Source organism: Hyla sarda, chromosome 1 (genome assembly GCF_029499605.1).
Source record: "Hyla sarda isolate aHylSar1 chromosome 1, aHylSar1.hap1, whole genome shotgun sequence".
Lineage (NCBI taxonomy): Eukaryota > Metazoa > Chordata > Amphibia > Anura > Hylidae > Hyla > Hyla sarda.
The window spans coordinates 407,898,540-407,910,711 of NC_079189.1; positions in this window are offsets into that span (position 1 = coordinate 407,898,540).

The window sequence follows — 12,172 nt, forward strand, 5'->3', positions numbered from 1 at the left end:
ACTGCACCCAATGTGCGGTGACTTGTACTGCCAACCTAATGTGCAGGGACTTTTACTGCACCTATTGTGCAAGGACTTGTACTGCCAAACTAATGTGCGGGGACTTGTACAACTATACTGCCAACCTAATGTGCGGGGACTTATACTGCACCTAATGTGGGGAACTATACTGCACCTAATGTGGGGGAACAATACTGCACCTAATAGGGGGAACTATACTGCACCTAATGTGGGGGAACTACAACCTAATGCGGGGGAACTATACTACCAAACTAATGTGGGGGAACAACTATACTCCCAACCTAATGTGGGGGAACTGGGGGTGGGGTTGGTGAAGAAAAGTGTAGTGGAGAAGGACCAGGAGGGCATGGGGGGCTGAAGTGAGGTTGTTTGGCGGGGGGGGGGGGGGGGGGGTTGAGGTAAGGTCGGTGTGAGTTTTGTAAAGGGGGTAGAGGAGTGTGAAGGGGACTGAGGGGGGTCAAGGGGGTGCAGAAAAGTGGAATAGTGAAGAAGGACCACGAGTGTTGAAAGGGGGGGACTTAAGGACCAGGGGAGGAATAAGGCTAAGTTTCCAGTTAAGGCCAAAGAATTACCATAACACAGGAAAAAGCAGTAACAGTTTTTCTGTGTTTTTGCAGGTAAAAAAAAAAGGGGGAAACCTAGCCTTAGGGGTCTCTGGGAGCAGGAGTCTGGAGGAAGACTTAGGGGTCTGGGGGAATTAGGGCTCGTCCACACTACGAACTTCCGCCAGCAGAATTTCACTTGTTTTCAATGGGATGCTGCTGCTCTGTGCACACTACAGAAGACACAGTGTGTGGTAGTATTATTTTTAGAGGGCATGATGTTTGGCAGTATAATATACAGGGTACACAGGGTTTGGCAGTATAATATACAGGGTACACAGGTTTTGGCAGTATTATATACAGGGTACACAGGGTTTGGCAGTATAATATTTAGGAACCACAGTCTCTTGTAGGGTTATAATGATTGTTGTCTTTATACAGAGGATGAGGATCGGCTGGCAAAGTGAGGAACCAATGATGTCCAGGCGTCGAACTTTACAGAGGAAGATGGAGCTGGAAGAAGACCTGGCGTCTGGACCAGATGAAGAAGAAAAGGAAAGACAACAGAGAAGACGTCTCCTGTGAGTCATTTTATGTTTGTGTATTCTCCTGACTGTCCCATTAGGTCTCTCGTCACTTCTAAGTTTTGCACTAATAATGGATTTTTACCCTGTATCCCCATTTGAGGCTCCAGCTGTTACAAAACTACAACTCCTATAATGCCTGAAGCTCTCCAGACATAATCGGAGTTGTAGCTTTGCAACAGCTGGAAAGAGTGACTTGAACTGAAGTGATTTTAGACCATGCAGCACATTTTATTTTAACGGGGGCCTGACTTCTGTGGCACCCACCAAAAAAAAAGGCGACAGTCTAATATAATAACAACCACATCAATGTAAAACTTGGGTATAAATATAGTCAACAGTCTTTGGACTTCTTGGATGTACAGTTAAGGAAAAATGACAGCGGATTTCTCTCCACAGATGTTTTCAGAAAAAGTACAGCCACTAATTCCTTGCTACATGCGAGCTCAGCACATGTTCAGTCCACGATTAGAGCAATCCCTACCAGCCAATTTTTAAGAATCCGCAGAATTTGCTCATCAGAACAAGATTTTCAAAAACAAATGAATTCTTGAAAGAGAGATTTTTACAGAGAGGATACAGTCATCGCTGTGTGAAAAAAGCCTATCAGAGAGCACGCCGTACCCGAAGGGAGGATCTCCTTAAAGGTACGAAAACAACAAACAAATTTATCCCTGATAAAGTTAGATTTATATCTACATTCAATTGTGAATGGGAATCAATCAGGAAATGCCTACAGGATAATTGGGGAATTCTACAAACTGACCCACAAATTACAACTGTGATTACATCAAAAGTGCAGATGACAGCGAGGCGAAATAGAAATCTACGCGACACCTTAGTAAAAAGTCATTACGTGGCTAAGGTCATGAATCCATTCAGTTCTAGAGGCCCAAGAGTTGGGTGTTTTCCCTGTGGGGATTGCCGGGCATGTGCAAACATTGAAAGGGCAACGGATTTTACAACAGCAGATGGGTCACGCACTTTCTCCATCCGCCAGTACATCTCATGCAGCAGCTCCTATGTAATCTATTATGCCACGTGCACATGTAATAAAATTTATATTGGTTTAACCTCAAGGGAGTTGAGGGTGAGAACGAGAAAACATGTACGGGATATACTAGTGGCTGGAGAGATTGCATACCCCACTACCCTAAAAATCCTACCAAAACATTTTAAAATGTACCATCAAGGTGACCCCACAAAATTAAAAATAAGGGGGATAGAAAAATTACATCTAGGCATTAGGGGCGGGGACTATAAGAAGATTCTCGCCTAGAAAGAGAGTAGATGGATAGTGACACTGGGTACAATAGCACCTGCAGGCCTCAATGAACAATTGAGTTTCACGGCCTTCCTATAACTATAGGGTGATGATCTTTGCATTGCATCCATTTTTTTATTTTAATGCTATCTTTTCTTTTGTTTTTAGCAGCGTGTATCATATACTTTGAAATGTACCCCTTGTCTGTTCCATGATGGCAATAGAAGATACTTGGAATTGACTTCAAGAATTGGTGCCATATAAGTGAACTTGATTATTATTTATGGATTTATTGTTAATATGAATTATTTGTAGGATTTCACGACACCCCAATGTAATCTTTGGTCAGATAGTCATTGCATGTATTTAGAAACTCTAGAATGATGAATATTGAAAAACTTCCCTGATGGCATGAAATATATATATATTAATTATCGGTTTATCATGTATTTTGCCCCCTTTCCACCTTCGTTAATATTTATCTATATACACTATTTACATGTAAGGTTAATATACCCAGGCCCATTTTTGGTCTCAGTCTGTTCCTTACTTGACAGGCCCGCAACAAGTCCCAGTGGAATGGAAGGGGGACTGTCGGGGGGGGGGGGGTTAGCATCATAATGAAGTGCTCCGTCTTCCAGGCAGCCTTAATTTGGCCCTGAAGATCTGCAAAGGATAAAAATTTTAAGCACCTATTTTTAATCTGTGGCATGTGGGAGGGGCTTCAATGGTATAGTCTAATATGCTCAGGCCCATTTTTGGTCTCAGTCTGTTCCTAACTTGACAGGCCCGCAACAAGTCCCAGTGGAAGGGAAGGGGGACTGTCAGGGGGGGGAGCATGATAATGAAGTGCTCCGTCTTCCTGGCAGCCTTAATTTGGCCCTGAAGATCTGCAAAGGATAAAAAATGTAAGCACCTATTTTTAATCTGTGGCATGTGGGAGAGGCTTCAATGGTATAAAATCCAGATCAAAAGGAAAGGTTTTCAGCCACTTAAGATCTCATAAATCAGATCAAGTCAATACATTATGATTGTGTGATGCCTTGTTCTTCAGTGTACCAGTGACCGCCAAATGTCATGAGAGAGACAGAAACCTTGAATTTATAAACCTTGGGATGTCAGCACTGTTAAAGTTGTGTATCCCAGTGGTTGGGAGACCAACAACAAACTGGAATAATAGAAAGAAGTGCACAAAGGCGAACCTCTGCATGGGTGAATTGTCAGAGTAGAAGAACGGCGTGTAGTGATTCCTTCTGTACTACCAGAAAAACTGAATGTCACATACAGGCATAAATCATTGAACAGTGTCTTCACAAACCAGCAGAAAGCACTTGCACAACACTGGACTACAAGCCAGGCATTCAGATACATGTGTTCCATTGACCTCATGCCACCACTCTTAAAGGCTATCATATTGCAGAGCAAGATGGTAATAGAGGCTGGAATGGAGTGAGTCCTGGTTTTGTCTTGGATCATGTTGGCAATGCCATAAATATGCCTTTATGAAGGAAGGAACGTTACACTGGTAATACTCTGGGTATTAGGTCGTGAGGTGGCATAATGTACATTATCTGGACCACGCTAGTCTTTATTCCAGGCACACTAACAGCTCAGTGTCACAGTGAGAATTCAAATACAGAAAAAAACAGACATGGTCGCACATCTACAACATGCACAGTGATGTAAGGCTTCTCAGTAAAATTTATTAAACTAACAAGTCGTTATTACAGTATATTTAATGATCATGAAGTGCAAGCCCGCTAGCCACGTTACAGCCACATGTAAGTAGCGTGTCCCTAACATCCCTAGCATAAAATGGTGCCGCATCGGATGCTGTGGGCACTGGTGTCTCTGAGGTAGTGGTCGCCACTCAGTGCAGAGCCATTTAATGCTAAGGATGTTAGGGACCCGCTACTTACAGGTGGCCGTAACGTGGCTAGCGGGCTTGCACTTCATGATCATTAAATATAATAATGACCTGTTAGTTTACTAAATTAATAAAGTCTAAAATCACTGTGCATGTTGTAGATGTGCGGCCATGTCTGTTTTTTTAATTCATCAGTGTTACAGTGATCTGATCAAGGAACCAGTGGTCTGGCGCCATTTTTCAATATGACAAAATTTCTCATGCTATTGTAAGCAACCTACATGGCCTAAATGTTACAATGCTACAATGGCCTGCAGCGTCTCCGGATTTGGAAACATGATTGGCAGTTGCAAAGTGAATCGCTAGTAGTGGCTCTTGATGATTTGTGTGCCCAAGTGCATTCAGCGTGGCAGAACATGTGAGTTATGTCAGTATAGTCCAGTTTTCCCCCTCCCATAAATGACATCCATGCCCCCTTTCCTACTGTATCCATAGCCTGTATAGAAATTTAAGTGTTGATAGATTAGAGAAAGGAGAGAGAGATGATAAATGCCCTGATGCTGACTGCTGGAGGAGATGCCAAAAACCCACTTTACTTTAACCAAGGTATTAAGATACAAGCAATAAATTAAGCCATTGCTCTGGATAGATAGATAGTTTAGATATGGATAGACCGACAGATAGACCGACAGTAAGATCAATATCTTTAGATGTAGCAGACATATCCCTGCCATTAACTCAGAACTGTAAGGCTGCTTTCACACTATAAAAATTCATCCGTAATGAACATCCGTCATAAAAATCTTGAAAATCATTATAGTCTATGGGATTTTTCTAATAGCTGTTTTAACCTGTTATCGCCCGTTATTAATAACGGCCATTATTTTGTGACAGGCGAATGAACAGAAGAAATAGTGCATGCACTTTTTCTCCCATTACTATCGCCTGTCACATAATAACGGCCGTTATTAATAATGGGCGATAACAGGTTAAAATGGCTATTAGAAAAATCCCATAGACTATAATGGGATTTTCTAACGGCCGTTTAACGGCCGATTTTCAAGATTTTTATGACGGTCATTCATTACAGATGAATTTATATAGTGTGAAAGCAGCCTAAGACAATCATTTAAAATCTACTGAATGTTCCTGGTTCCTTTTACTTGCATTGTACTAAGGTTTTCTCCAAGGCCATGTTCACACCAAGGAATTTCCAAGTGGAATCTGGAATTCAGCTTGGAAAATCCGTTGCTTCCAATGAGGTTCTGCTAAACCGTGCACATGGCAGAATTTCCGTGGAATCCCAATTCTTTTTGCAAAATTTGCATAGATATTCTTTGCCCTCTATGGAGATGTCACATATCCATGCGGTTCTAGCTTGAGCTTGTTCTGCTGGCATCTGTAATTTGCAGAATGGACATTCCGACCGGACATTCTGCAAAAATTCCGCTATGTGAACATAACCTTACTAGTACCTTTCCAAAAGTGAACATAAACATCAGGCACGACCTGTTGATGTCTTTTCCATTTGATATGCTGGATATGACAATTACATAAGGAGATCACTGACTTTGTTCTTTATAACCCAACCATGGGCTGCTGCATTCCATTAATAACCATATAACTTGCCTGTATATAATTGTATGGTATCCCGCTTCCTTTCACCTGTTGTTTCGAGGCCACAGGCTAAAAACTGCTTATTGCAAAGCTCTTGTAGACCATTTTATTCATGGTGGCTCATTCTCTGGGTAAATAGATAGCATTTAGTGAGGATCCACTGTAATTAAGGATGAATAGGACTCCTACATAATAGCAGCATACTGATCTAAAGTCTAGTGTGACAACAACCTGTGTGCTGCGGCATCAATAGTGACATGGAATGCTTTTAAAGCGAATAGACTGGGTTTTATGGTTACAGAAGTCTTAGTCTACTGAGGTTCAATCGGTGCCCTGCACAGGCTTGGGTCTGCTCGTAGATAGATGAATGTGTGTGGCTGTCTTTAGTATCACATGCTATGTTATTTTTCTTGCATACACTTAAATGCATTGAATATTGTTGATATTTTGTGCGGCTTCATTGTGTAGTGGCGGCAGCTTCTGGAGCTCAAGGCTGGCCAACAACAAAAAGCTGCACTGTACAAACAGAGATTTATCCTCTGTACCCGGAGTGACAGAGAAGTCATCAGCCTGGTGTGTCTGAGCCTTGTTCTTTGCACTGTCTCTGATAAGAGCCCACTATTCCCCCAGCTGAGCTTTTCCCTTTCCTGCCAGAGAATCCCTGCAGCTGTCCCAGAATAACATTCATTTCCTTCCTGAATATAGGTCTGGAGTGGCTGGACACCCCAATGTAAAACTGAGAAGGAAGACAGAAGCAGACAGCACATAAGTCAAGAGCTGGCACTGCCCCAACCACTAATGAACTGGCACTGATTTAGTGATGAAAGAGATGGAGAAACAGGACATATGCACGCACAATGTCACAGTGTCACGGCCCGTGGACTAAAGACAATAATGTGCAAAGTTGTCAAGGACAAGAAGACAGTTAGACTCAAGTAAGATACGGCAATACTTACACAGAAGAATTATTGAGCACAGTTTAGGCTACACACTGAACTATAAGGGCTTATTTCTCAACGCAAAGAAAATATATTTATTTAAACCCAATCTGCAGGCATCAAAGTGCCACTTTTCTCAATAGACTGTGTCTAGTCTCAAAGGGGTACTCCAGTGGAATACATTTTTTTTTTTTTTTAAATCAACTGGTGCCAGAAAGTTAAAAAATATTAAAATATCTTTACCCTTCCAGTACTTTTAAGCAGCTGTATGCTACAGAGGGAATTCTTTTTTATTTTTTTTATTTATTTATTTATTTTGTCTTGTCCACAGTGCTCTCTGCTGACACCTGATGCCCATATCAGGAACTGTCCAGAGCAGCATAGGTTTGCTATGGGGATTTTCTCCTGCTCTGGACAGTGCTCTGTGGGAGAACATTCTTCAGACAACCATTAAAGGGGTACTCCACTGGAAAACATTTTTTTTTTTATCAACTGGTGCCAGAAAGTTAAACAGATTTGTAAATTACTTTGATTTAAAAATCTTAATCCTTCCAGTACTTATCAGCTGCTGTATACTAAAGAGGAAGTTCTTTTCTTTTCGATTTTCCTTTCCAGTCTGACCACAGTGCTCTCTGTTGATACCTCTGTCCATGTCAGGAACTGTCCAGAGCAGGAGAAAATCCCCATAGGAAACCTATTCTGCTCTGGACAGTTCTTAAAATGGACAGAGGTGTCAGCAGAGAGCACTGTGGTCAGACAGAAAGAAAATTCAAAAAGAAAAGAACTTCCTCTGTATTATACAGCAGCTGATAAATACTGGGAGGATTAAGATTTTTAAATAGAAGTAATTTACAAATCTGTTTAACTTTCTGGCACCAGATGATTTAAAAAAAAATGTTTTGCAGTGGAGTACCCATTTAACCCCTTAACGACCAAGGACGTATATTTACGTTTTTGGCCGTCTCCCGCGATATAACGCGGGGTCACGCGGTGACCCCGCATCATGTCGGGTCGGTCCTGGCATGTATCTGAAGCCGGGACCCGGGGCTAATTAATCCTTCAACTTTGAGCGCCGCGTCTAAAACGAAAGTGAAAGCTGCCCGGCTGCTCAGTGGGGCTGATCGGGACCACCGCAGTGAAAATGCGGTGTCCCAATCAGCTGGGACACGAGCGGAGGTCCTCTTACCTTCCTCCTGCGTGTCCCCTTGGCGATTGATTGCTCCAAGCCTGAGATGCAGGCTTGAGCAATCGACCGCCGATAACACTGATCACTGCCAAGCTATGGCTTTGCAGTGAACAGTGCTGGCAATCAGTGTATGCTGGCAATCAGTGATTTAACCCTTTCCTTAATAAAAGTTCAAATCATCCCCCTTTTCCCATAAAAAAAAAAAAAAAAACACCATGGAAATAAAAATAAATATAAACATACTTGGTATCGCCGTGTGTGTAAATGTCCAAACTATAAAAATATATCATTAATTAAACCACACGGTCAATGGCGTACGCACAAAAAATTTCCAAAGTCCAAAATAATGTATTTTTGGTCGCTTTTTATATCATGAAAAAAATGAATAAAAACGCGATAAAAAATTCCGATCAATACAAAAATGGTACCACTAAAAATGTCAGATCACGGCGCAAAAAATGAGCCATAATACCACCCCATACACAGAAAAATATAAAAGTTATAGGGGTCAGAATATGACAGTTTTAAACGTATAAATTTCTGTGCATGTAGTTATGATTTTTTCCAGAAGTACGAAAAAAATCAAACCTATATAAGTAGGGTATCATTTTAACCATATGGACCTACAGAATAATGATAAGGTGTCATTTTTACTGAAAAATGTACTGCATAGAAACGGAAGCCCCAAAAAGTTACAAAATGGCATTTTTTTCTTCAATTTCGTCGCACAATGATTTTTTTTTCCATTTTGCTGTAGATTTTTGGGTAAAATGACTGATGTCACTGCAAAGTAGAATTTTTAGTTGCAAAATTGAAAGGGTTATGATTTTTAAAAGGTGAGGAGGAAAAAACAAAAGTGCAAAAACCGAAAAACCCTGCGTCCTTAAGGGGTTAATGACCTCATTGATAGCTTGCCAAGGCATATAAGTGTGTATATTTCTGTGCATGGCGCTCATATTTGATACTGAATAAATTGAGATTTTAACATTTTGATTCAATTTTTTATTAATCATTTGCATTTCATTAACATGTCTATCAATCCTGTGATTTCCATAATTTCAAAATCTTTCCTCCTTTGGTTTTGCAATTTAAATGAGAAGTTTATGTGATGTAACTGGATACTGTTATAGCTCTGTGCTTCCTGTATTTAATGTTACTCTATGGTTAGATACTTTTCTGTACACAGGTGATGTGCAGGTACAGACAGTCTTTAGCATCAAAGCACCTAGAATGGTTTATAAATGGTTTATAAATAACCTACATAAAGATAAAAGACAGAATTTATATCTATTTTACCCTCTCTTGTAGCTGTTACTCTTAGCAGTCTGGGTTTCTCTACTATTGCCTGCATCAGACATCTTATCCCCTATTCTTTGGATAAGGGATAAGATGTCTTGGGGCCGGAGTACCCCTTTAATTTGTGTTACTTAATACATGTGTCGTTACACTGGTATACCACTGTTTGTGATCCTTACCTCTTGCACTCTCTCCAGTGATGTCCATTGTGCCTATACTAGAGATAAGTGACTCAAAGCTGACCGACCCCAATTCGTTACGAATTACAGGAAAAATTTGATTTGCAATGAATGTAAATATCGCCGTGATTCTATCGCGCAAAACACTTAATTAAACTCCATTTACTGCAGTCCAGGCTCCAGGGCATCAAAAATAGTGGATCCACATGTCAGTACATGGGGCATGGAATGCTGGGAAGGCAAGGCGGTAAGGGAAGTAGGCAGGATGACCCTGAATCACATACAGGATACAGCCTATCAGCAGCCAGTCAGCAGCGCTATATATTCGGCAGCCATTTTCTGGCTTGTCATTTAATTCATTACACTGCAGAGACATAGGACGGACATCGCAGTGTGTGTTACACAGGAAAGCTTTTTGCAGCAACGTTTCCCTCCTAGTCCCCTCAGCTTTCTGTTGGACACAGAGCACAGCGTTTTTGCACAGAAATTAATTCTTACTGCAGCGATTAACCCGCAGTCACTGTTAACAGCATTGTATTACATAGAGGGGCAGAGAGCTGTGTGTTGCCTCAGCTGCAGAAACGTTTTCAGAGGAGGGAGAAATAATTTTTTAGGGCAAATCTGTATCTTTGTTCCACAACAACTGGTCTGCTGGTTATACTAGTCTGTAGACAGTATAATCCATACCCAGCAGTCCATTCCTAATAGTATTTGAAAGAGAGTCTTTTTGCAATTTTGGGTTTAGTACACAGTGACTGTGTATGCAGCATTGTTATGTACTGCTGGTGTTGTTGGCAATTTTTTTTTCTTTTTTACATACTGTAGTGCATTTTTCTGCCCTCATAAGTGCATACCACATACGTAGTGTACTATTTTGTACCTGTTAATATGTCAATGGCCTACAAGCTGTGAAAGCCCAGGCAAAAGTACTCACCGGCTGGTGTTGTACTCAGATACTTTTTTAAGTGTACTGTAGCACATTTTTCTGCCCTCATAAGTGCATACCACATACCTACATCTAAGTAGTGTACTATTTTGTACCTGTTAATCTGTCAAGGGCCTATATACTGTGAAAGAACAGCCAATAGTACACACCTGCTGCTGTTCTAGACAAATACTGTTTTAAGCATAGTGAAGCGTATTGAACTCCCCTCATATACGCAATAAATATGTCAGGCAGGGTAGTGCCAGGACGTGCACAATGGAGTGGCAGAGGCCTAAATTCATTAGGCGCAGGCAGAGGTTGAAGCAGAGTAGGGGCGTGTGGCAGCCGGAGTCGAGAGAGGTCTGAGCTCCCGGTGTCAACTACCAGTCGTGCCTCGACCAGCAACCCAGCAGCCGTGATTGGTTCACTCGGTCATCCACTTCATTCGAAGTGACATCCGACACCCCCAGTCAACAGTCGGCGGGTTCCTCAGACTCAACCCTCAGTTGGCATGGTCCTCATGCTGCTGCTGCCACCTCAAGGCTCTGTCATTGTGCTGCTCTATGGTCTCCTCATGCTAATGCACTGCCTCCAGGTTCTGTCATTGTGCCGCCATGTGACATGTGACTTCTTGTTAGACTTGGTCCTTTATACCCACACGGCGATGCCCGGGACACTAAAACTTGGGAGTGTTAGCTAAAAATGTAATTTCTAAATCTTAAATTTCAATTTCTAAATCTTAAATTTCAATGGTCTCCTCATGCTTCTGCCAACCCCAATCTGTGCCATTAAGCCACTATATGGTATCCTCATGCTTCAGCCAACTCCAGGCTGTGCCATTCAGACACTATATGGTCTCTTCTCATGCTTCAGCCAAATCAAGGTTGTGCCATTCAGACACTATATGGTCTCTTCTCATGCTCCAGCCAACTCAAGGCTGTGCCATTCAGACACTATATGGTCTCCTCATGCTGCCACAAACTCCAGGCAGTCATTCAGCCACTATATGGTCTCCTAATACTGATTCCACCTCAAGGTTCTATCATTGTGCTGCCATGTGACATGTGACTCCTTGTTAAATTTGGTCCATTGTACCACACACCAGGGCCCAGGACACTATATGGTCTCCTCATGCTGCCACAAACTCCAGGCTGTGCCATTCAGCCACTATATGGTCTCCTCATGCTTCAGCCACCTCCAGGCTGTGCCATTCTGCCACTATATGGTCTCCTCATGCTTCAGCCACCTCCAGGCTGTGCCATTCAGCCACTATATGGTCTCCTCATGCTTCCAACATCTCCACGCTGTGTCATTCAGCCACTATATCATTGTGCCGCTCTGCAGTAGTGATTCTAATAGCGATGCCTGTAATCTGCATGTCATACTGAATAACAGTATTATTTCACTACCCCAGCACACTCCATATGCGTTCTAGAACAAAGCAAAGTGTTCTACACCCCTATTGAGGCTTTCTGTAGGCCAGAAATAGCCATTTTTAATATAGATTTGCTGCAATAAAATTCGAAAAATATCGTAAAATTCGGCTGAATCGAATTTTTCTAAAGTTCGCTCATCTCTAGCCTATATGTGTTTAATCATGTTTTAATGATATCTGTGTCTAATAAAGATTTATATTGTTTTGTATCTGTGCTGTTGTATGGCATATTTTTGGAGTTGTGACTTTGTAGAATACCACATCTCAGACTCTTCTTTGAATTCTTCTCTTGGTTTTTTTTTTTTTTTTTTTTGCAAA